Genomic DNA, 24,259 nt, shown 5'->3' with positions numbered 1-24,259 from the left:
ACTGGAGGAAGGATCTAATTAATGTACTGAATATCAGTTCCAGCTGCAACATGCATTTTTTCTGTGACTTAGCATTTTCTGTGCTGTGATGTATTTATGGTTGGAAAAATAAATGATTATTTTAAAGAATGATTAGCTCTGAAGCATAAAGAAACATAAGAAAGAAGCTTGCCACATTTGGTAGATTGAGCAGAAACAAAGGAGAGACTGGGGAATGTAAAACTGTTGCTTACAGGAAAGAGGATATTAGTTTTGCAACATGAAAACTGGTAGATTTTTCAGAATGGAATTCAAAACATAGCGAGTTCCAGTAGGATTCCTCAACAGCTAAAGAAAGTACGTAGCTCTTCTGTTATTGGTAATTTCCTCAGTTGTATTTAATTTCAAATTATACAAACTGAAAAACTGTTCCAGTTGACCCAAACATATAGCTAATATATGTGGGGAGTCTCATATTGTTTGCATTAGAAGGTGAAATTGGCAATGGCATCAGACATCTCTCTGATGCGATCCCACTTAAGTTAAAATAAATGTGCATAAAGTTCTGTCTTCCCCCAGCTCTGCACGGATCCATCAGGGAGAGATGGGGAGTGTTTGCTTATACTTCCAAGACTCTTTCCATGAGATTTTGTACCCAAAATGCTACCCAGCATGCTCACTGTCTCTGGCCACCTCTCTCACGTGCTACTTTTTCTTTAAAAGAAGAAGCAAGTCCAAGCATTCGTTTGGCTTTCTTTCAACTGCTACACAGGCTCCTCTACGTACTTCTCCGCAGTTCTTTTTCAGTCTCTGTTTGTCTCTTTCTTGTATATACACACTCCTCCACTACAAAAATTCTCTGTACATGTACTCAGATCCCAGGGGAAATTTCAGACTCCATTCTTATGGTGGCGTCACACGTGGCCTGGTGCTCTGGGCATTCGCAGAATACACAGGCACTGCCTAAGCAAGAGCAAGGTAAACTGCTTCTGACATTTTGCTAAATGACCTCTCATGCTTATCAGCTCCAATGAGATATCCTGCAACTCCCAACATAAAAGGCAGATTTAGTTAAAGAGTAATATGGAGAAATCTGATCATCATTTTTACAGAATTCTCTTATCTCATTGCTAAGCTTAATTAATTACAAAAGTGTTAATAAGTGTTCTGCTTCACTTTATAGTGATAAACTGAATAATGCTGAAGAAGTGCTCAGATATTGCAACCAGGCAAAACCAATACATAAATAAAACAGGTATCTCCACGAATGAGTTAAACAGAGGTCTTAAGAGGAATTTTCCAGTTTTTGGTAGTGCAAAAGTGACATTTTCCTTAAAGACCACAGTTGAATCACTGGCTTACAAAAGGAAATAAATTAGTTCAGGTAGAATACAATCTATACCACAGAGGAAATTAATTCTGAAAATAACTTACAATGAATTAATTAAAAAAAAAAAAGGAAAAAAGAAAAAGAAACAGAAGCTGCATAATGGAAGTGTACTGAGTGACTTGGGGCTGGCCACCTTCAGGAGCTATAGTGATCATTTGTGGTTGGCTCAGATAGGTGTTTCAAAGCAAAACTGAAGCACTGAACCTTATTTGGATAAACTTTATTGGTCATACCACCTGTGGGTGCCAAATTTCCAGTGGTGCAGGACAAAGAAAAAAGAAACAGCCACATACTCACAGGAAAGGCAACATCTGGGATTTGATTCAGAGATGATCCAGGCAGGTAAGAGGAACACAACTTCAACCGCTACCTGGTAGAAACAGAGAAAAAGAAACATATCCAGAGATGGGGAATGTCAGAGGGAATATGAAGCTGAAAACTTTCTGAAGTGCAAAGAACGTAGCCAACTTTCAGACTTTCTCATTGTACCTTTATACTTTTCTGCCAGTATGTTTCTCTCTTTGCCCACGCTTGCCAGACAAGCTGCAGTGGTACAGATGATGGTTCATGTAACCATGCCTCTTAGAAACCAATTGGAGCTCAGCAAGGTGAGTGACAATTACTTCTGCTGCTGCACCATGCGCTTCTTGAAATTTCAAACCTTCCACCTCTCTCCAAGTTTTCCCAGCTCCCACGGACACCCAAGGACATTTTGCCCAACCAAAACAGTTTAGACTGTCTGCTAACATCCTGAGTTTTCATCAGGGACACATCCTCTTTTCCTCCCAGTTGCAACCCACATAACTCACCTGCATCTTTCCAGAACAATCTGGCAAACGCTTTCTGACTTTCTGGTCGGATCATTTATATACAGATTGGCTCTAACACAAGTCTGGCTGATTTAAGAATACTTTCTTCTCTCAGTTCATCTTCTGCCTACTCAGCAATGTAGAAGTACTGCCTTGCTAGACCCTCTTACCAGTTCTGGGCCTTGTCGAGCCACTTACATTAGCATCAGCCAAAGTCTCTTCCACAGATCTTAATGTTTTCAGTTATGCTGTCAGATTAACCGTTTCCTCTAAATGTGTGTATCTTTGACTTATTAGGGTCGCTATTGCCTCCACAGCATTGAAGTCTCTCTTTATAATTACCAACCTAAATAAAATTATAAAATTTCAGCTTCATATTTCAGTTGTTCATTTTTTGGCAATTTTTCTCACACTTATACACTTAAAAAATACATACACTAAGCAAGAAAATATGAGTCTAAATAAAACTAGACGCTTGAGAGGTCAGCCGGCCAGCAGACTAGCAGAAAATCAAAGATGGGAGAAGCAACAGAATTTGGTGTCAGTAAGCCTCAAGACCAACTTTAACGACTTTCAGTAAAAAATAAATAAATAAATAAATAAAAGCAAACAAAAACAAAAAACAGAGATGTTTTCAAAAAAAAAAAAATCCTGAAAAAAATCAGTTCTTGCAAAAGAAATTACACTTAAAAGTAATCTCTGAAGAAGTAACCTACATACTAAGATATGAACTCTACTTAACATTTATTACTCTTTCTACATCATGAATTCACTCGTAAAAAGCACTAAGTCAACATCCTGAACTTCTACCTGTCTTATTTAGAGAGAAAAGAGTACTAGGAACCTGAAATTGAAGATACAGCAAACAGAGGAGCTGGGACAAAGGAGAAAGAGTGGCATTCAGGGACTCCATTAAGCTCTGTATGAATCTTTCCTATTCCCACGTAGGCTACGCAAAGCAGGAATGTTCTTTAACTTGCACTCGGTGCTGTGTTTTGCAAGGGTAGGCACACAGCTGTGACCAGGCAGCCTACCTTTCCCTGCCACAGCCACCCAGGCCAATGGGAGCAGCAGTACAGGGTGCTGCTGCCCGGATGCTCCAACTCCAGATTTCCTGGCACTTGGGACTCACCTGCATAGCCAAACAATTCTACATCACCTACAACTCTCTGAGGCAGCAAATTTCAGCAGAGTTTTGTACCAAAGGGTCTGTAGAAAGCAGACAGCATGCTCTGGGGAAGTACAGTCAGGGCCACCAAACCCAAAACTAGAATACCGGGTGCTATTGCACAAATACCACTGGGAGGGCACCTGCTTATGTTCGGTTAGACTGTGGCACTGCATAAACACCGTCTTCAGCCCATTCTTAACTTAATTCAGCTAAATAGTGAGCTTTGCTGCATTTGGTCCCGTTTCTAGGAAAACTAACACCGTGTTTACAAAAACAAGGTAATTTAAAATACTTCTCCATTTGATTATTTGCTGACTTCACATCATTTCCAAGGAGACCACCTGAAAACTAGCCAATAGCTTCTGGCATTTAATAGGGAGGCCACACTCAGTTTATATGGGTCAGCTCTGCCCTCAGATATGTGGCTTTCATTTCAGTGAGACTCCTGCACCATACACTACCATCCAAGAACAAAATTCATTAAGCCCTTTGTGTCCAATTATTGGTTCTATTAATATGTGCTGAATTACCTATCTGATTTCTAATGTGTTATGCCTGTACAGAAAATGGGGACAAAAGTCACTGTCAGCTACTTCTCTGTGAGAAAAAAAAAAAAAAAAAGGAAAAAAATCCCCCCCCTTTAAGACAGTTATATTCCAGTGCAAATGAGAACTAAATCTGACCCTTACTGTTTGTGCACAGTGAAGCTTGTTATGATGAGAATAGCAGTCCTGTGATTGCCACTCTGAGTCATATTTTGAATAATTTTATTGGTGGTCTGGTTGTTTTCTATAAAGATGAGACCACATCTGGTCAAGTGTGCAGTCAGTCAGTTCAGGGCTTCTATTCCCAAATGAATATTGCAAAATTCAGACACTTTACTGACCGGTTTCTTTTTTTATAGATACTGAATGTACAGAATTAAATAGTGTATACCTCCCAGAAGCTGTTCCTATCTTAGACCATCTGGGTAAAGAGAGTATCATTTACACCACATAAAATTTTGACATCTGGAAAAAAAGGCCAGTCTGATAAGATCACACATATGAGCAGGACTACCCAGCTTTTAATCAGCATTTGTGGGTTTTTGGTTTTTTGTTTTGTTTTTGTTTTTGTTTTGTTGGTGATTTGGTTCATTTTTTTTCCCCAAGTGCTTCTGCATTTTATTTATTTATTTATTTTAATAGTGCAGTTGAAGTTAGCGAGTGTTTGTTTTAAACAAAAGTTGAAACAGAGACAAATAAATAATTTTCAACAACAACAAAAAAGCATCTTCAATTCATATTGCAACCACCCTAACTAAACTTTTTAGTATTATGAAGAACCATACAAGTATTTATTTAGAAATTAAAAAACTCTGTAAGGTAAAGCTATAGTTTAGCTATAGCTGGAGCTTATAGTTTATAGGAGAAAGAACAGATGTTGTCTGATTGAAAGACAAATGAGAAGATTAATATAGCACAAAGTTAACAGTAAAATGTTTGAAGATGTTTTACTTTTGCCTACCTAAAGCTTAAGTGGACTTTCATTTGCAGTAGATGCTCCTGGACTTAAAAGCAGAGCTTTCCTCAGAATTGATCTAAGGTGAGGAAGCACAAATTTGACTTTACACCAGTTCAGGTCATCTGGCCTAGCACAAATGAGAACCTTGGGGCTCACCAATGGTTTCACACTTAATAGGGGGTTTTAATGTTTGCGGTTTTGGTAGATAATCATCTCCCTTCACATTCAGCACTAATAAACGCTATCCACGAGGTCATATCATAATGACCATTTAGGTTCCTACTTTCTAAGATTTATGTATTTCTTACAGAAATGTAAAGTTAAACGTTAAAATTGCACTGCTCTACCAACATGATTAAATTTTCCAAAAAACACATAGTAAATACGGCTCTTCTTTCCACAATAACTTCACACATACATTCACTTCTTATTTATCAATCCAAGTGCAATCATTTTCAGCTGGCCTTACTTCCCGTCTTTATTTGAGATGACTCATTTCATGCACAACCAAACATCTCATCATGCTCGTGTCCAGCATCATCTCTCTGCAGTTAGACCAAATAGACAGTAATACTGAAACCAAGCTAATTCATGCGTCTCCTAGGGAGCTGCATTAAAAGGACCAACATTAATGAAGCAAGTATCTCCGAAGGTTCCCAGGTTATATAAAATCACAGCCCTCACCTGCATTCAGCAGATCTGTACTCCCACTGTGATCCAGCCGAATTCCTAATTCTATATTGTTTCCTCACATGAAACCAAGACACTTTCTTTAATATAGTGTTCCCAGGAAGGCTGTATGCATACATGGAGCGTAGCTGGCCCTAGCTGTTGTGTGCGATGAACTTCCTTACCTGGCCCAGATTCAGCACAGCACTTAAGTTCTTACCTTCTTTTTTTAGGCTCCTCTTTTTCCAATAAAATGAACTAAAAGGAGCATAAGTACTTTGTTGGGTCTAATTTTTCACATTTAAAAGTCAGCACAAAAAAAATAAAGTCTACTACGTTGAGATTCCATTCCCTAAACAAAAGCCCCCACTACATCTGGGTTGCTGAAAGACATTTAAAATGTCTGCACAGGACCTACAGGAGACCCAAGCTCTTCTGGAACTGCAGTTGGAGACCCTGCAAAATACTCTAGAGTATCTCAAATGGTAAGAGTGTATAGACAGATGAGTTTCATTTCCGTTGTGTTTGCTGCTGGAGGAAATTATTACATTTTCACCTCTCCAGATTGCCTCTTTTCAGCCATCCTCACTTCTAAACATGGATTTCTTCTTATTCTTTTTCATCTGGGAATACCAGGTTAAGTGCTATATAACTTCATAAAATCAACAACGGTTCTTGTATTTCCCAACACAACTCTGCTATATTGTCTCCTTGTATATAATACTGGGCAGATTTCTCATGTACGGCAAGCTGTCATCTCTTTTCTCCCACGCTTTTTTCTGGAATTCTCTCTTAAATGTTAAAAATATCTACTCAGCTATGCTAACCTTTTGTTCCCCTTTATCTGATGACAAGTACTGTACCCGCAACCTGGCAGGAAATGCCACCATGTCCATCATTTTGTTTCTACTCCTACTCAGTATCTGACTTAATTCAATACATTGTAATGAAAATCAGAATTCTGAATTAATTAGGTTTATTGGAAATCTATTTTAGGTTTCTGCTGCCTGATTCACCTCATTGAGGCCTCCTTCTTAAACCATTTAAGGGCATGAATAACCCAAGTAAATAGTCTCACTGACATCAGTTAAACATATAAACACACGTCTAGCTACACACAGCCTGAATCAAGATAGGAATTTAGGAACCTATCTATCACAGAGATATCCAGAAAACCTGCATCTAATCCTTGAAGTGCCTACATTCTTACCAATAAAGTCTTATCTGACCAGAAGCCTGCACCAACCTTAAGTATGTTACTTAAGACCCTCCAGGCAGCTGCTCAGAGGTACACAAGCTTCCCCCCAACGGCAGCTACATAGTCACAGCAGCTGACGCTGAATCAAAAAGGCCATGGAAGATTTATGACAGACCTCAACGGGGGCAGCAGCCAGCCTGCAGCAAGGCGGGCTGCATACTTCTGTGGAGGGACTCAATTTGCTGTGTGTGTTTAGGTTGCGTATCTCTTCTATTAAACACAAGTTTAACGCTGACTCCTGTTTGCACACCAATGGTTAAAACTGGTCCACAATCACTTCTTAAACATCCTGTCCAAGATATCAGGTTTTATTAACAAAGAAAACTAATTTCACTGACAGATCAAAGTTGACTGTGGCTTCCTTGCAGCAGTTAAAATGGTTTGAAAGCAGGAATATTTCTTCCGGTTGGGAAAAGCAAGACTAAGCTGTACCCGGGTTTTCAAATATTTTCTTTAAATAAAGGCACAAATAAATTTTTCCTCAGAGAGTCTAGAATAATTATTTTTGAGAGTGAACCAAATACACAATCATTGTGAAAAGACCTGGTTCGTGATCGTACTTAGCACTGCCTGCTCATGAAGAGGCAGCCTTTTAGTCTAACTTGGTTTAACATATGCTGTGAGTTCGAATGAACAACTCAAAATGACTCGTTTGCACCCTCCCTTCCCTGTTCATGAGATTAATCCCGTAGAAAACAGTTTCTTCAATGGTTTTTGTTATTTGAACTTCAATTAGCAATATTTCTCATAAATCTTGCAATTTCTTACTTCGAGTGGCACTAGCCAAGCTCCACATTGCGTTAGGCAGGCTCCTCTACTCAATAGGGATGCTGCAGTAACCCCTCACACCAAAACACGGACTGTGGTATGAGCACTTCAGGGTGTACTGTGTGGCCTCCTCTCCTGGACCTGTGGCACACAGCAAGGGCTCTGCAAGGCCAGGTGGATGAAAGCTCAGCTCCATGCGGCAGAAGTAGGCCTCAGCCCCTCACAGTGGGCTTGGGAGGATCTAGCACAGCTGTCTCAGCGCACCAGGAGGCAGAGGGTGACTCTGCCTGGTCATGGCATTAGCCACAGCAATGCTCTGACTGAGAAACTGTGTTCTTCATTAATAATAAATCTAACATTCAGGGATCATAATTCTGAACATATATTTGACTTTGTAAGGCCCAGCAGTGAGTTGTGTGAATGGAAGTAGGGGAACACAACACTAAACCAACAATAATAAAAAAATCTAGGAAGATGTAGCTACAAGAGGTCTCGTACCTTAAGCCACTCAACTGAGTCATTTTACTTCAATGACTTTCATTTCCTCGGATACAGCTACCAGAAGAACACATGGAGTAAAGCTGAGTGCTCCAGGAGACAGGGAGGAAAGAGGAGGTTGTGCCAGTGGCCAGTGGCACAGAGCTCCATGTGGCACCCTCCACAACTTTCCCATTTCCTCTCTCACCCTCAACGTAATCTTCCTCCATGGGCACAGAAAAACAGGCTTGCGTGCATTACCAAGGAACTCTGAGGTACACCAAAGCATTTTCAACCTCCCTGAGGAGCTGAGAGCTCCTACCTGCAGACTGCTATTGCCAGAGCAAAGCTATCACCCAGTCGCTGCCTGAGGGAATTGGCTCCAGTCTTTTCAGCATAACTGCTTTTCTTCAGAAACTGAACTGCATAAACAAAGATTTTCTTCTTCCTTTTTTTAAATATATATTTGTGCCTTTTTTATAAATATATATATTTTTGCATATATATTTGTGCCTTTCCTCTGTTTTTTGTTCTGAATCCACCAGTTGATTCCAATGTGCTGCTGATTTAGCTTCAACTTTTTTAGGTAGAAAGTTTTGCACTGAACAGACCAAAATCTTTGGCAGTGTTACTGCTTGGAAAATGGAAACTGTACTACCAAAATAATTGCTCAGGATGAGGTTAGACTCAGTCTGTGGAAAAGAGGGATTTCTTTCAAATCACCAGCTTTCACCTGTCAGTACACTGTGCATTTTGGCTAAATGTGGCATATATATAACTCCAGTGAAAACAGGAAAATTCAAGATCAAAACTAACTGGGAAGGCAACTTAAAGTGTTCTTTCCCATTTGAGAAGGGGAGGGGCAGGAGTATAGTGAACGTATATGCTAAATATACTTGAAATGGCTATGTGCAAGATGGGGGGAAAAAAGAGTTTACTCAATAAGTGTTAAGCTCAACATTTTAGTAATTCTTTCAACTTTTATTGCTTAATTTAAGATAGTTCAGGGTTGTTTTTTTTGAGGTTCTGTGCCATTTCCCCTTGACTTCAACTGAATTAACAGGTGTCGCACATATCTAGAAATTAGCTCTTTCAGTGCCTCAAATGCTAGCCATAGGTTTTTTTTCTTTTTTCATTGTATGACAATTCATAGTGTTAAAGATCCATAAAGTAGAACTTAGCTTTTAGTTTAGTATAGTGTATCTCTAGATTTTTCTTTTTTATTCAGGGAATGTAAGGTAGAAGGGATCATGAAGGGATCACCCACTATCATCTCCTGCATAAGTGCTCCTGCATTAAGTTCAATAATTTGCATTACTCATAAATTCATCTATAAGGAGAAGCTAAAATGGAATGTTCAAATTTGCAGGACTGATTTAAAAAACATTTTCTCTAGTCCTCCACAGAAAACACGGTATGAGGTTTTCTTCTTCCCCCACTCCCCCATCCTGGTATGACAGCCTGGGACGTTCAGGTGTAGTTGTCATTTCCAGTCATACTAAATTTTCACTATTCCTTTTGAAGATGCTTTGGGGACCTCATCATATATGAATTGCCTCCACCACCTGAGTCGACTGGAGTCCTAGAGTCACCTATGTGCTTCATTACTACATGGCTGTTATTCTGAATTGGACTGAAACTTCATCTAGGACTAACAATTAAAGAAAAGGGGAGATTAAAACTGCTTTAATTATTAAATTATTAAATAGGAAAATGACTAGAATAGAGAAGTTCCTAGAAACGACCTCCCTTCTGAATATGGGCAGTATTCTAAACTGCAGCTTCAAATGTAATATATATATATATATATATATATATATTCAAAAGCACTTAAATCCATTTACTCTAATTCGCTTTCATTTAGTAACTTTTCAAATCGAGTCCAGACAATGCAGACATTGTTTTACCTGCAGCTGACAGCAGAAATATCTGGGTTGTGCAATAACATATGGAGCCATCTGATGAGAGATCATCCAGCCAGTTGAATACATAGGCAGACAAGCTTCTCCAAAAGCAGCCTCTGTAAGCCGGATCCTGCAAGGTGCTGAGAGCCTTGTCTCCTGCTGACAGCAATGGGAATTGAAAGCAGACAAAAAGTTGCAGGAGATGATCAATATCTCTGAGACATGGGCCCTTAAGGGGCTCAGGTTTCAAATGCCTGGTTTTTACTGCAGATGTGCAACAGAAATAAAACTTCCTGCAGCTCCACGGAACTGTTACATTGGAACAGAACATGGCCAAATCTTAATGCTTACAGCAACATTAGACCTCTTTCCTAAAACATAGGAGCCAGAAGTACAGATGAACAAGTTTTAAAATCAGGTTGAAAGCAAAGTCCTTAAGTGTATTAGCCAAGAGTGACAGTTAATTTAATATGCTTATGGTTCAAATTACAAAATTTTCTGCTCTTTTCAAAGTACCAGTTAAAGAAAAAGAAGAGAACAGAGGGAAAGGGAGAGGGAGAGGAGCTCTTAGTCAAATTTTAAAAAGGCCAGCATTTCCTTTTAAGATGCCTCTCCATGGCATCAGAAGCAGAGGCAGCTGACACAATGTAAAGATAACTGACCCCCAACTCAGAGGCTCCATCTAAATTGTGGGTCTCAGGGACGTATGTGTGTCCTAGATCCGTCTTTAACTATGCCCCCAATCTACATTGGCATGAGCGTCACAGGCTGCTCACTGTCTCCTCTCCTCTGTCCAGGGCAAACCACCCCAGGACCAGGGTTACCCATTTGAGAAGGGCGCCCATGTCCAGGACTCCTGCTTTGTGCCCTTTTTGGTCCTTCTTCACATTCTTGCACTACTCTAAGTTGTACATAGCAGTACTTCCAGGAAAAACAAACAATTCCTCCACCTCTGCCCATTTACCACCATTTTATTACTATTTGTTAGCTTGGTGTTTGAAGCATTGTCCTCCAAGATGTGATTTGAAGACCAGAGAACTGAGATGGGCACTGAATGTACTTTTTTCTTTTCTTTTTTCTTTTCTTTTTTTTTTTCATTTATTTCCCCACAAAAGTGCTCTTCCCAACGGGCTGTTATACCAAAAATGTATACTATAACTATTATTCTTTATTTTGAATTGAAATGACCACGGCTACCATGATGTTAGACAGACTCTGCATTTCTGCCTTCAGTTAGCTTTTTATCTGTCAGTTAATTGTTTATTGTTTTATTTGGAAATGTTTGCACTGCTAAGTTTGTGTCTGGTCACAATAGTTGGTTGTTTAGAAAAGATTTGAAAATTTCTCTAAAAGGGTGTCAAACATCTCTTAGATAATACAGAAGACTTACTCACTACTACAAAGCTGCACAAATAGTCAATTGCTCAAAGACACATTATTTGATGGCAGGCCAAGGATCCACTTTACAAATTCATGACCCAATATATTTAAGTGAAAATAGGTAGCTAAGCAAAGTATATGAAAGAAAAATGACATATGAGACCAAATAAAAAAGATCCTTTCAACAAAAAATACTAAATATGTACAACTATTCCAGATGTTTCTTGAGATGAAACAAAACATACAGCGATTGTTAACAGATTGATGATAGAGGATTAAAATGGATGGAAAAAAATTCCAAGGCATTGAATAAATACGACACCTGAAGGCTTCAAGGTTAGGCTGGAAGCCCCAGGAGAACTGAAGCTCCAGGACATCAATCATCCATCAGGTATCTGTACAAGGGTAAAAGAAACCCACTAGTGGGGAAAACATTAAAGAACATTCATGAACAGGAGGGGAATGAATATGTCCAAACATATGGAAGAATTACTGCACTTTCTTCGTGGATTTATTTTTACCTCCAAGAAGATAAAGAACAATCTCCCAGAGCATTTAACTGCATGGTGGCTTGGGATCCAAGGTTTTGGATCTGATTAAAAGGCACATTAAGGTTGCATTTTTCACCTCTGCAGTAATAAGAACCTAAAGTTACATGCAGCTGAATTGATTCGCTAGCAGACAAAAAACAGCATATGATATTTTGATGTCTTTGTTTTAATCCTTGAGTTCCCCTTCATAACATCAAAATCTGTAAAATCTTCTAGTAGTTGCCTTCATGCATTAGTTACTCTACAAAGGGTTTAGCTAAACCAGAAAAAAACACACTTTGAAGAAGTCACGATCCTCTGTTTCTACATACACAGACAAGTTTGTTTGTGCCTCCTAACAAAATCCAGTGTAAACACACAGTCAAATGTGTGGAACCACACCTCCTGTCTAGGTAATGCTTTTTATGAACTACAACATGTACCAAAGACATGGAAAGACTTCTATTAAGACTTCTCTTAAAAACAAACTACACTTTTGATTACATCCCCTTTGCTAATAGCATCTAGAGAAGTCAGATAAATTGCCAGACACCAGTTCACACCATCTACTTTTGGCCAAAAGTCTGCGTGATGGGGAGGAAACCCATTTCCCTTTCCTGCTTCCCAAAAGGCAGTCATGTCTGCCAGTCTCTGAGATGGAAAGAGAGGCCCTCTGCAGCATTAATCCTTTTCTTGATAAACCTTTGCTCTACTCTCTAAAAATTGCCATCTCTTATTTGAGTCTTTGCTCAGAAAGAGATTGGTTAAAATGTATTTAACTGGCATATTGTATCCATACAATGCTGCATGTGCTCTCCCCATTCCACAATGCCTACATGTAATTATCCTTCTTAAGAAAATAATTTTAGTGGTAAAAAATGCCTTTCTTACAATTCTTTGCTCTTCTCTTTTCATACCAAAATCAAGTCCTTTAAAGTAGAGTAGACTTTGCTCTTAAGATATGTAAAATACGTTTTGTCCTCCTTTGTCCTTGCCCTTGACTTTTTTACACTCAACGTCTTATTATGGGCCAAAGGGAAAACACTATGTTTACAGAGCCAGGAATTTACTGTTAATTCAACTTTTTTTTTTTTTTTTTTTTTTTTTTTAACAGCGTAGTCCAAACTACCTAACCAATATAGGAAAGTTACTCAGGTGTTATGTTTACCCTTCCAATGTCTTTCTGCATCCTGACAGCGGCAGTTTCTGTCTTGCTCAAGAAGAGCAGGAGAGGACTGTGATGAGCCATCAGCATCCTGAGGTCTTCGCTGGGAGGATGACATTCATGGTGGGAGGCTGATTTTATACATCAGCTTATACAGCTTTTTACATCAGCAGTCTCCTTCCTGCACACTGGCTCCTAGCAAAAGCCTGCAAGCTGCAAAACTCGGAGGGCTGCTGCTGGTTCTCCAAGGATGGGAACCGGGGTCAGGCCTCTCCACACCAGCACTGTGGGAGCCAGTGTCAGCAGGGGAGGTGCTGAATGATACTGCAGCCACTGAGGCAAGATCAGCCCTAAAACCCTGGTTTCAGGTCACTACCAAGCCTGTGACCTTTTTCTAATACCAACAATAATCACACTGAGCTACAACATGCCATCATAACAGAGATAGTGGATAATAGTAATCTTGCTGAATCTAACTCCCTTGCTTATTTTACTGGGATCTGATTTTCCCCTAGCATTACAGTGCTAGGATTAAAAATAATTATTAGTAAGTGGATAAAAGCCAAATAAAATAACCCAGAATAACCTCAAATTTGTTTAACATACACACTGGAAAGTCAGAGCAACAGGTTAAACAATATAGTAAATATTAAAACAAATAAATGTATAAATAAGTTAAACAGTTCAGATGTCAATACTGAGTTGTGGAGGAAGGCAAGGGAGTCAGGTACAATTGAGGAACTGAAGTTCACTGAAAGCCTTTTTGGCTGCTGCATCAGCTCCCCAGGCCCTGGGCTGCCTGTAGCCCCAACAAATTAGGGATGAGCAGCACCTCGCTGCGAGTTCCCACTGCACACAACTCCAAGTTACCTGTACACTGCACTTAGCACAGAGCAGTTTCTTCAGGAGAGGACGCTGTGCTGTTGGCATTAGAAAAGCAGAACAGTAGGAAGATAACCAGCGAGGCTGGGTGTAAGGAGAAGGACGTATATTTGACTGTGAATCATCTAGATCTAGAACAGGTTGAATGCAGAAGATTCATTCAAATCAGAAAAAAACATCTGAGAAGGTGAGTCCTGCAACCTAAAAAGAACAATGCTTAAGACTGGAGAGGAAACTGTAAGAGTGCAGGCATTTCTTGTTTTTCCCTGGCCCCTTCCACTTACCCAGAGAGAACTTTGCCAAGAATGTCACAGAGAGATGAAAATGCCACAAATATAGTCACTCTGAGTGTATTTGTCCAAAAGATCTACATGAAGTGAATTGTGATTGTGTTAACAAATGGACTGTGACACCAGCACATATTTCCTTCGCTGTCACATTAGCCTGAGAAGAGAGAGAGAATAGAAATAAAAGTTTGACTTTGAGGACTGTGCTTCAGATACTGGGGGGCCGCAGAGCCAGTACTGACAAGTTCAACATTAGGCAGAGGATGTGCTGAGCGACTGAGTGCTTACGGCAACACGAGAACTGTGCTCACAGTTCTCAAGCCAACAGCAGATGGACCTGACACTGTGATCCAATTGTAACAGCCCAGGTCCAGCCCAGAGCCTCTTCCTCTCCAAAAGTAAAATAAAAAAGAAGAACTCATGCAACATTGGGAAGAAAAAAAAAAAAAAAAAGTGATACTAAAACCTAAACTCAAATTCCTATTCCAAAACAAACAGATCTCTCAGCTCCCAGATAAATGTTTGGCTTGTTATGGGAAATGCTATGGTATGGGACTCTTATCCAAGATAATAAAGATGAGATCCAACTATGGAGGCCCAAATTATGAGCCTGAGTGATTGGGGAATAAGGTGATAGAAGTAATTTAATGTAGACAAATGCACAATATAGCACATGGAGAAAGAAAAAACAACCTTAACTTTGTTCATAAAAAATGTACTCTGAAGTGTTGATTACCACTTGGGAACAAATATCTTGGAGTCATCAGATGCAGTGTTGTGAAAATGTCAGCTCAATAGCTCTAAAAAAGGCAATTCAAATGAACAGCCTCACTAGGCCACCTGTTTTTGTATCAAGTGATGGATATCCTGATTAAAAAAATGCAATCTCCCATCTCAAAAAGTGTTTAAGAAAACAGGCTTGGAAGAACATGACCAGTGAGGACAGAGCTGCTGCTTCTCTTTTCCTTGCACAGAAGCTAGACTTTAACCCACAGATGAGAAACAGCCATCTCTTATGGAATCATCACTGTTCAGGTTCTGCTCATACGTCTTTTCTATGAACATCTACTTCTGGTTTCAAAGACAGGTTCCCGATTGAGCGATCTGATCTGGTGAAACTGCTCTTAGGTCCTCTTCCTCCCTCAGAAAGGAAATGAATAGAAAGCTTTTACAGGGATGTGAAGACTGCTTTCACTTACCTGCATCTTCACCGGCCAAAGCAAAAGCACCCCATGCTGAATTAGAGGGAGTTAAACTTCCCCAGTTTCAGAAAGATTCAGAAAGGAAATTCTTGACTTTTCTTAGAGAAATTCTTTTCAGAATATTGTGATGTTTTCACACAGACAGGTGGAGAAGCTCCTCCACTCTGCTCTCTCACTCCCCCTCCTCAAAGGAAGAGGACGATAAAAGGCTCAGGGGTTGAAACAAGAAGATTACTCACCGGTTACCGTCACAGGCAAAACAGACACAGCATAAGGGAGACTAATGTTGTATGTTACCAATTGCTACAAGACTACAAACAGTAAGAAACTAAAAGTAAACTAAAAAGACCTTCCCCCAACCACCCTCTTCTACATCCAGAGGCCACCCTGGCAGACCCCTGCTACCAAGCCCTTGCCAGATAAACCTAATCCAAATATAGAAGTGAAAACTTTAATAGAGTTCTTCACAGAGAGTAGTAGCACTATTTTCTATTTATTCCTCTCTTACTGGAGATTTTTCAAATGTAACAAAATCAGCCTTCGTTGAAGTATATCTATGCTATTTTCAGCTAACATTGAAATCCCTCAACTCGGTAGATTTCTTCCAAGATTCTTATCTGATTTTCATAAGTAAAAGTGGATTCAAACTCAAACTTTGTTTTACCTATTACAATATTACACAATCATTACATATTTCATGCTTTTTTTGCCATGGTATCTGAGCATTTAAATGACATGAGAATCACGTTTCTCATTTTCTAGGATTAAGATTTACTAGCTGTGGTCATTTATTACCATTTGTAATAAACAGGTAGTATCTTAAACACATTTGAAATTAGAACTACCAGAAAATACATATAAGGAAGATAAATTGGTGGCGGGTTTTCTGAAAAATACAGGAAAATAAAAAATTATTACCAGCTCCAGGAGAGGAAAAAAGAAATATCCTTGAAGAATGAGAAAAACATGGGTAGATGTATAGAATCCTTTATCTGCTTAACTCTTATGTAGGTTTTCCCCCACTCTCCAGATAATGAAATAAGCTTTCTAGAAATTTCTGGCGGCATTCACTGACAGAGATTCATTGAGGGTGGAAAAAAAAAAGAGAGAGGGAGGGAGGGAGGGAGAGAGGGAGAGAGAGAGAGAGAGAGAGAGAGAGAGAGAGAGAGAGAAGAGTTAGGATCCCAAAGAGGTTTACAACAGCTGTGCTTAAAACCTTGATGCTGCATTGTTTCACGTGAAGGATACTAAACGGGTGTCATTCTTGTTGTTTCTTGCTCTGCTGAAGTCATTATCAACACACCTCCTTCTGCTCACCATTGGATCTGCTAACTCCCCCAGTAGATTTTGTCTCTACTGGCTAAATAGTAATTCAGTAGTGCTCTATTCCCATAAAGAAAAAGAAAAAAAAAAAAAAAAAAAGCACCTAGAATGCAAAGTGGATAGAAATTGAAGTCATTCTCAAAAAGATTTTCAAGGACATCATTTAGATTCGTAGCTATTTTAGTTTCAGAAGGCACAATTACGACAATCTAAACTGAGTAAATATCATTGTGTGTATCCAGCACCTCCAATTCAATTTGTAAACTCCTGCCTTGTTACTTCCCCTCTCAACAGCCTCTGCAGAGGAGATAATACCATTTCTCTCCTGTGATTTGAGATCTCTTGATCTCAAAGAGCTGGAATGTCACACTTATTAACACTTGGCTATTTGTTAAATGGTATTAAAAAGCAGATTCCCTGATGACACTTCACATGGAAAACAGCTGAGTGAACCACGTAACATTTCATGGTAAATCTAATAAAAATTTACCATTTTTAAATTGGAATTAACTGTCAGGTCTGAGTCAAAGCTAGCCTGTGAAGAAACTCTGAAGAAAAAATTGTCACTCTCCTACTGAAGTAATAATACATAATTTTTCATACCATTTGTTGAGGGATCAAATATTTACAAAATAATTCTTGACCTCAAAGTTTGAGAGATGTGTGTCTGGAATATCTATGTAATACTTTCAGCAAGTTTCTGTTTTGGAATAAATGAAAAATGAAGTTTCACCCAAAAAATCTACTCTGATTTTCCTCTGACACCAGTACACACTGAGATTAAACTATGGGCAACCTGTTGTAGTTTGAATTATACTACATTATATTATATACATCTATAAATTAAATGATAGCTTATTACGCAGTGCAGTTAAGTTTGTCAATCTTGATTATATATATCAAATATGTATATAGAATTGTTCAGTTGAAAGGGACCTACAAAGATCACCGATTCTGAGTGCTTGACCACTTCAGGGCTAACCAAAAGTTAAAGCACATTACTGAGGGCAGTGCCCAAACACCTCATGAGCGCTGACAGGTGTGGGGCATCAAACACCACTCTAGGAAGCCTGGGCCAGTGTATGGCCTTTCTCATGGTAAAGAAGGTCTCCCTAATGGCCAAAGCGAACCTCCCCTAGCACAGCTCTGTGCCGTTCCCACACGTCCTGCCACCAGTGAGCAGGGAGCAGAGGCCGGCACCTCCCTCTGTGCTTCCCCTCCTCAGGAGGTGCAGAGGGCAGGGAGGTCGCCTCTCAGCCTCCTCTTCTCCAAGCTGAGCACCCCACGTGTCCTCAGCCTCCCCTCACAGGACAGGCCTTCCAGCCCTTTCACCAGATACATTGCCCTCCTCTGGAGGCTTTCAAGTGCCTTAACATCCTTTTTATATTGTGAGCCCAGAACTGTTCACAATACTCAAGGTGATGCTGAACTAACACTAAACAGAGCAGGGAACCACCTCTTTTGCTTGGCTGACTATGCTACACTTAATGCACTCCAAAATGCAGTTTGCCCTCTCGGCTGCCAGGGCATGCTGCTGGCTTACGTTGAGCCAGCAACCCCAGCTCACTTCCTGCTGAGTTGTTCTCCATCCATTTGTCTCCCTGTCTTATTTGGATTAGAAGAGCTCCTGACAATCTATCGATAGAAACATGGCATACAGATTCATCCATTTGATATGAAGCCTCAGTTTTAATATCCATCTCTCATGCCATTATGAGATTTAGACGTCTTGAAAATACCATTTGGTTAAACAGTGCCTGCCTGAGATTCTTACAATATACTATCTTGTTCTGACTTCCTTTTGTTCTGTTGCAATGTAGCTAAAAGTCCACTAATAGCACTAAATACAAATTTCCATGGCAGAAGCTTCCCCTTGCCAGCCTAAAACTTCAAACCCCAACAGCTCATCAGTCTTGCTAAGCAGATCTTTGCATTTTTTCCAAAGTCCAGAATCTCAATTTGCTCACATTATGCCTGTTCAGAAAGAACAGCTCTGAATTCATGAGTTTTTGTGGTGACTTTGATGATACCCTAAAATAAATTTTTGTATACCTCCCATGTAAACCCAAGTTCCTGATTTCCTCCAAAATTCAGAGAGCCACACTGCAAGAAGCTGAACTCTATTGCTGAAAACCAGCTCATTTTACAAAACAGTCACTTTACATCCTGTAGATGTTAATGCTAAAATCTTTCTTCATGTTGGTAAGCACTAATAATAACCATGCTGATGCAGATAAGAAGTAAAGATAGTTCAATGCTGAGTTGAAAATAGGATTTCCTAAAGCACCAAAAAAAAAAAAAAAAAAAAAAAAAAAGGAAAATATTAATGGCTTTCTTGTTTTATATTAAACCCCAAAGAAATCATCTTTAATATCAGGAGTATATTTATAAATGTGCTCTGCAGTATGACAGTTATTATTAGGCTTTTGGTGTTTTGCTTTTTTGTTGTTGTTGCTGCTGCTGCTAAATTATTTTTTAGAGTCTGGCAGGGCATAAATCCAGTAGTAACTACAGGCTGCATATTTATACATTTATTTATATTGCCATAGCATGTTTGTTAAATTACTATAATACTTATTTTATCATACATAGCCTCACAATCTGCACATCACACATGAATTTTAGTCCAAATCCTGAGTAATGTTTTATACCTTCTGCAGAGGGTCTATTCTCATGGGGCAGGGGAGGTACCATCAGACCTCGAGCTCTCCATGGGCCGTAGCCTCCTCCAGGCCATATCCACCTGCTCCACCGGGGGCTCCTCCACAGGCTGCAGCATGGAGATCTGCTCCATGTGGGACTCATGGGCTGCAGGGGGACAGCCTGCTCCACCAGGGGCCTCTCCACAGGCCTCAGGGGAACTTCTGCTGCCTGCCTGGAGCACCTCCTGCCCTCCTTCTGCACTGAGCTTGGTGTCCTCTCTCCCAGCTGCTGCTGTGCAGCAGTTTTTTTTTCCCTTTCTTCAGTCTGCTCTCCCAGAGGCCCAACCAGCATCACTCCCTAGCTCAGCTCTGGCCAGCAGCAGGTCCCTTTTGGAGCCGGCTGGAGCCAGCTCTGATCTGACATAGGGCAGCTGCTGGGCTCTGCACACAGAGGCCACCCTGGCAGCCCCCCTGTTACCAAGCCCTTGCCATGTAAACTGAATACACTTTTGGGAATATGTGCAAAAACACAGCTTGGAAAACTAATGGAATTTTGTCAATTAAAGAAACATGTTAAGGATCACAGTCTTACACCTCTACCTCACTTGAGGCAATTCTGTGAAATCTGGCCCACCAGGACTGTTGTCTGTTTACTGTGATCTTAGTCAAAAGTTCATGGCTGAGCAAAATGCTGACATATTTAGCCATTTGCAACCTATCAAGCTCCATTCATATTCTCATAAGTCCTAACGCCTTCTGTGAAGGAGCAAGTGATGATCCCCAAATTATTGGCTTCCCAGTGCTCAAAGAGCCAGAACTGATGAAAACAATAGGCTGAGCTCCCAAAAACATTGTTTCAAAACTCTGAGATACGATTAAAAGCTTATAAACGATGCATAACCCCTGCGGGAAACCAGACTGACTGCCATCTCATCTTCCCAAAGGACCCAGGCTTTATCTGGCATGTTAGAAATTCTCCACACGTGCCAAGTGTAACACTTCCAAATGGTGTTAGAGCTCACATACTGTGCAGTCAAAATAGGTTACACGCATATATATATATATATGTAGAAAGAAAGGCAGATAGGCAGAGATGGCTCATAAAACAGGCTCAAAGTACTTAATTTTCCTGCCTTTGATGATTGGTTTAATCTAATACGTTCTGACTCTGTTCTCCCAAGGTCAGGTAAGGACTTTCCAAGAGGCTTGAAAGAGTACTCTTTTTAATCTGTTAGCATTTACAGCATAATTCCCAATATACCTTCATGCAGCTGTGGGACTGCTTGTACCAGCCCCTCCAAGGATGCCCTCTTGCAGAGCAGGGCCCTCTTCCTCACATGTACTCTTCCTTTCAAGGCCTTTCCCCAGGCAAAATGATTCCACCACGATTCCCTAGCTGAAAAGCTTTCTCAGCTTCTCTGCCAAAAGCCAGAATTGCCAGAAGAGGCTGGCAACTGGTTTTCTTGCTCCCAACTAGTAACACAGTTCAGTCCATGGCCTCTGCCATGAAGAAAATATATATATATATTTTTTGAGCTATACCAAACTTCCCTTCTCCTTGCCCATTTCTTTACCCAAGTGCACTGCGAGAAGTTCCTTGTCACACACACTGGAAACTAAAAATAGTCTGATCTAAGTCTTGTTTTTTTCCCCGTATTAGTTCATAGGATTTAAATGAGTACAATAAGGCAAATGACATATTAGGATATATGCAGCTTTTGGCAGGTTACTTTACAAGGCGAGGTGATTTTTCAGCACAGTTTATATCCTGTCAGATCTTTTGCATGATCATTATTTATTATTTCTGTAATAATAATTATTCACTGGTTAAGATCTTTGCTTCCTCTTCCAAATTTCTTCCTCTTTTTTCCTAAAAAGTACTTCTTCAAATTAAATGACATAAGATGAGCAGATGCTTCCCAGCTCATCTGCAAGTGACAGAATAGCAGTAGTAAGCAGCAGTGGTCTTCTTTGAAACCATGCAAACACTGCATTATGGCTCTAAAACTTGAATCTGATTAAAGGTTTTATAAATATTTCTAATAAAGGTACTAATAGTCACATTTTTTTCTTTTGAGCCACTTACAATCCTTTTTTCTTTTGGTTTCAATTCAAACATAGTGTTTCTTATAATCATTATATTTTTCATTTAAAATAAATTTAAAAATATAACTCTAAGATTAATTTGGTCCACTGTGTCTTGCAGGAAACATGCTTACCTTTGTTTTCTCTCACACCCTACATTCTTCAACTAAAACTTTTTGGCTTTATCTAATTCCACAACAAGACAATCCTGGCATATTGTTTAACTAAATAAGCTAACTTGCAGTTTCTTGACTGCCAATTCCAAGCATGGTTTAAATAATACAATAGATTTCATCTTTACCTGGGATTTTAGCCACCTTCAGCTAAGGTTTACATCCTGATTTCTGGAGCCAACATGGAAGAGAAGGAAAAGAGTCAGAGATTAACATCAACAGGCAATAAATTCTCCACCTGGAAGGAATAACAAAAGTAAATGCCACTATCAGGAACATCTGTGCTAAAGCAGCTAATATGCAGTTTCTAATAATTATTGTACAGGTGTATCATATACTTATCTACTTTTGAAATAATTATATTGAGCAGGACATCTGGTGATGAAGTTTTATTTCATTTATTCTTACAAACATTAACACTGTCGTGCATTCTACACATACAAAACAAAGAAATGATACATGACTCAGCATTAGTGAGGACAGGGAGATCAGCAGCAGTTCTGTATTGTGTTCAGAGAATCCAAAAGGATTCCTTAAATCCAAGCTAGTCATAATATAAAACTTCATAAAGAAGTCAGACCTTGGTGTACTTTTAATGAGAACACAAAAAGGATCACAAGGCATGAAACACCAATTATTTTCCTGTAGCAATGGAGAACCTTTATTTAAAGGGAAGCAGATCCACCTCTCTCTTTCCTTGTTTACTGTTGGAGCTCCTTGGCTGCAACTACAGCAGAGGCACTTTCTCTGCCAGAAGCAGAGACCTACAACATGCATCAACCCAGGCTACTCAGAATTTTTCTGGTAAGACATACTGTTTACATTTAACTTACAGTTGTCAACTTCAAAAACTTGAAGCGAGTGAGAAGACAAGCTCCAGTAATGGCTACTTTTAAAGACAGAGGAGAAAACTGAGTAGAAGTCACCTTCTGATGAACAAAAATCACTGTACAGAGCACAGCTGTTCACTTCCATTTCCTTTCACGGATGTTTGTGAACATAGACTACTGGTTCTCATCAGCACCCGTGAACTACTTTTAAAGGATCTGTGAAAGGCAAATGAGAAAAGCAAGTGAGTATTAAATGGCTTAAATTCTCTATAAAAGGCTCTACACCAGCAATGGGAAATGTTTCCATCTGTATGCTCTTATTTCACTTCTAAGCTTCCTTAACTTTTTGGTCAGGTGGAAACTCCTTTCCAATTCATTCTCAGTTAATTCTCAGATTTCCCTATTCCCCCTACAAGTAAATAAATCCTCTCTACTAGGGAGGTGACGTTAGTGTGGCCAAGGCACATCAACTACTCTAAAACTTATTGAAGAGATCCTCCAAGCCAGGCACTTTTCATAGCAACTGTGATTGAAGTGATAGACAGGGGCTCAGTTTGGGTGACGTTTAATGGGTACATCATGACCATTGTTCCATTAGTTCACAGGAAAGTCTTTCACATGGACCTAGTTGCCCAAGAGAAAAACAAGCAAAAAATCTGATGAGGACAACAGTGAACATACTGAATTCTTTCTGCTGAAAGCCACCTCCCTGAAGAACAGAGTTTTGCTGGCATCATGCTGTGTAATTTACGAATAACTTCAGACACTGTTGTCCAAATGTCTTTTGGAAACCTGGTCTGGCAAATGTAAGAGCTGCATTAGCAGTACACCACTAAAACTACCTCAACAGTTGTCAATCTATCAGTCTTTCATGGAAATTGGGGATGAAAAAGAGCTCATAGTTCATATCATTGCCAATCCAAGACTGTTCCAGTGTTCCTAGAGGTTTGTCCAGTTTTTAATGACTCGAGTAAAGGAGCTCCCACCATTTTTCTCCAGGGACTATTCTCTATTGTAAAAGATTTCACTGTAAAAAGAAACAACTCCTGACACTCAGCCTAAAATATTCCCTTGCTGACTTTTCCATTCATCTCTATTATACATATACTATACAGCAAAAGCCAAACTGCTCCCAGTTACATCATACAGTCCTTAGTTAGTCACATTGCCTCGGTGTAATGCTGAAAAGAATTTGTCCTCGCACTTTGTTCTTCAGAAAATCTTGATGGAGGTAGCAGATTTATTTTCATGACACACACTAAAAGAATAAAGGGTATAAACTGGCAGGAACTTCTCATCATATGAAAGTCTGCAACTCCACATTAGCCAGGCCCTTTTTGAAGGTTGTTAAAGAAATAAAAGGCCACAGTCCATTGGGATTTTATAAATAAAAGGTGCTGGGGAGTGAGTAGATAGTGTATGATGTCATTTACCAGTAAACAATTTGCAGACCAAGTGCAGCCTCTGTGCAAATTTTCCCCATTGTAATACATCCATTCCTGTGTAGACCTGCTACATCTTGCTTCTTCGATTCCATTAAAAGGTATCATAAACAATAACAGCAACAATAACTCATTGTTAACTTGCAGAACCCTTGGCTCCTAACCATAGTATTTATTCAGGGAGTGTTCTGTATTTACACATTCTTAAGTTATGAGCAGCCATCTCTAAGGGTAAGGAATTGCTTCAACTCCATGCAACATGTGGCCTGGGGATTCATAAATACATAATCCTACATTGCCAGTTGCAAACTGGTTTTGCTATATTTTTTTTCCTAGATATCCCCTAAAAATAATCTTTTTTAAGAGAAGCCTGTTCCTTTCAGACATCTA

General features: G+C 39.6%; 1 long non-coding RNA gene across 1 annotated transcript in view; it reads right to left on the bottom strand.

The window, feature by feature from the left end:
- The window catches only part of LOC121070017, a 30,583-nt gene extending 8,778 nt beyond the window's left edge, over positions 1 to 21,805 (bottom strand). Inside the window, exons 1-2 of the long non-coding RNA XR_005819827.1 lie at positions 21,726 to 21,805; positions 1,667 to 1,739 (exon numbers count right to left, since the gene is read on the bottom strand). This is a non-coding gene — a long non-coding RNA (uncharacterized LOC121070017). The remainder of the gene's footprint in view (positions 1 to 1,666; positions 1,740 to 21,725) is intronic.
- Between the last annotated feature and the right edge of the window lie 2,454 nt (positions 21,806 to 24,259).

This window comes from Cygnus olor, chromosome 4, assembly GCF_009769625.2.
Source record: "Cygnus olor isolate bCygOlo1 chromosome 4, bCygOlo1.pri.v2, whole genome shotgun sequence".
Classification (NCBI taxonomy): Eukaryota; Metazoa; Chordata; class Aves; order Anseriformes; family Anatidae; genus Cygnus; species Cygnus olor.
This window is presented reverse-complemented; position numbering and strand designations above follow the sequence as displayed.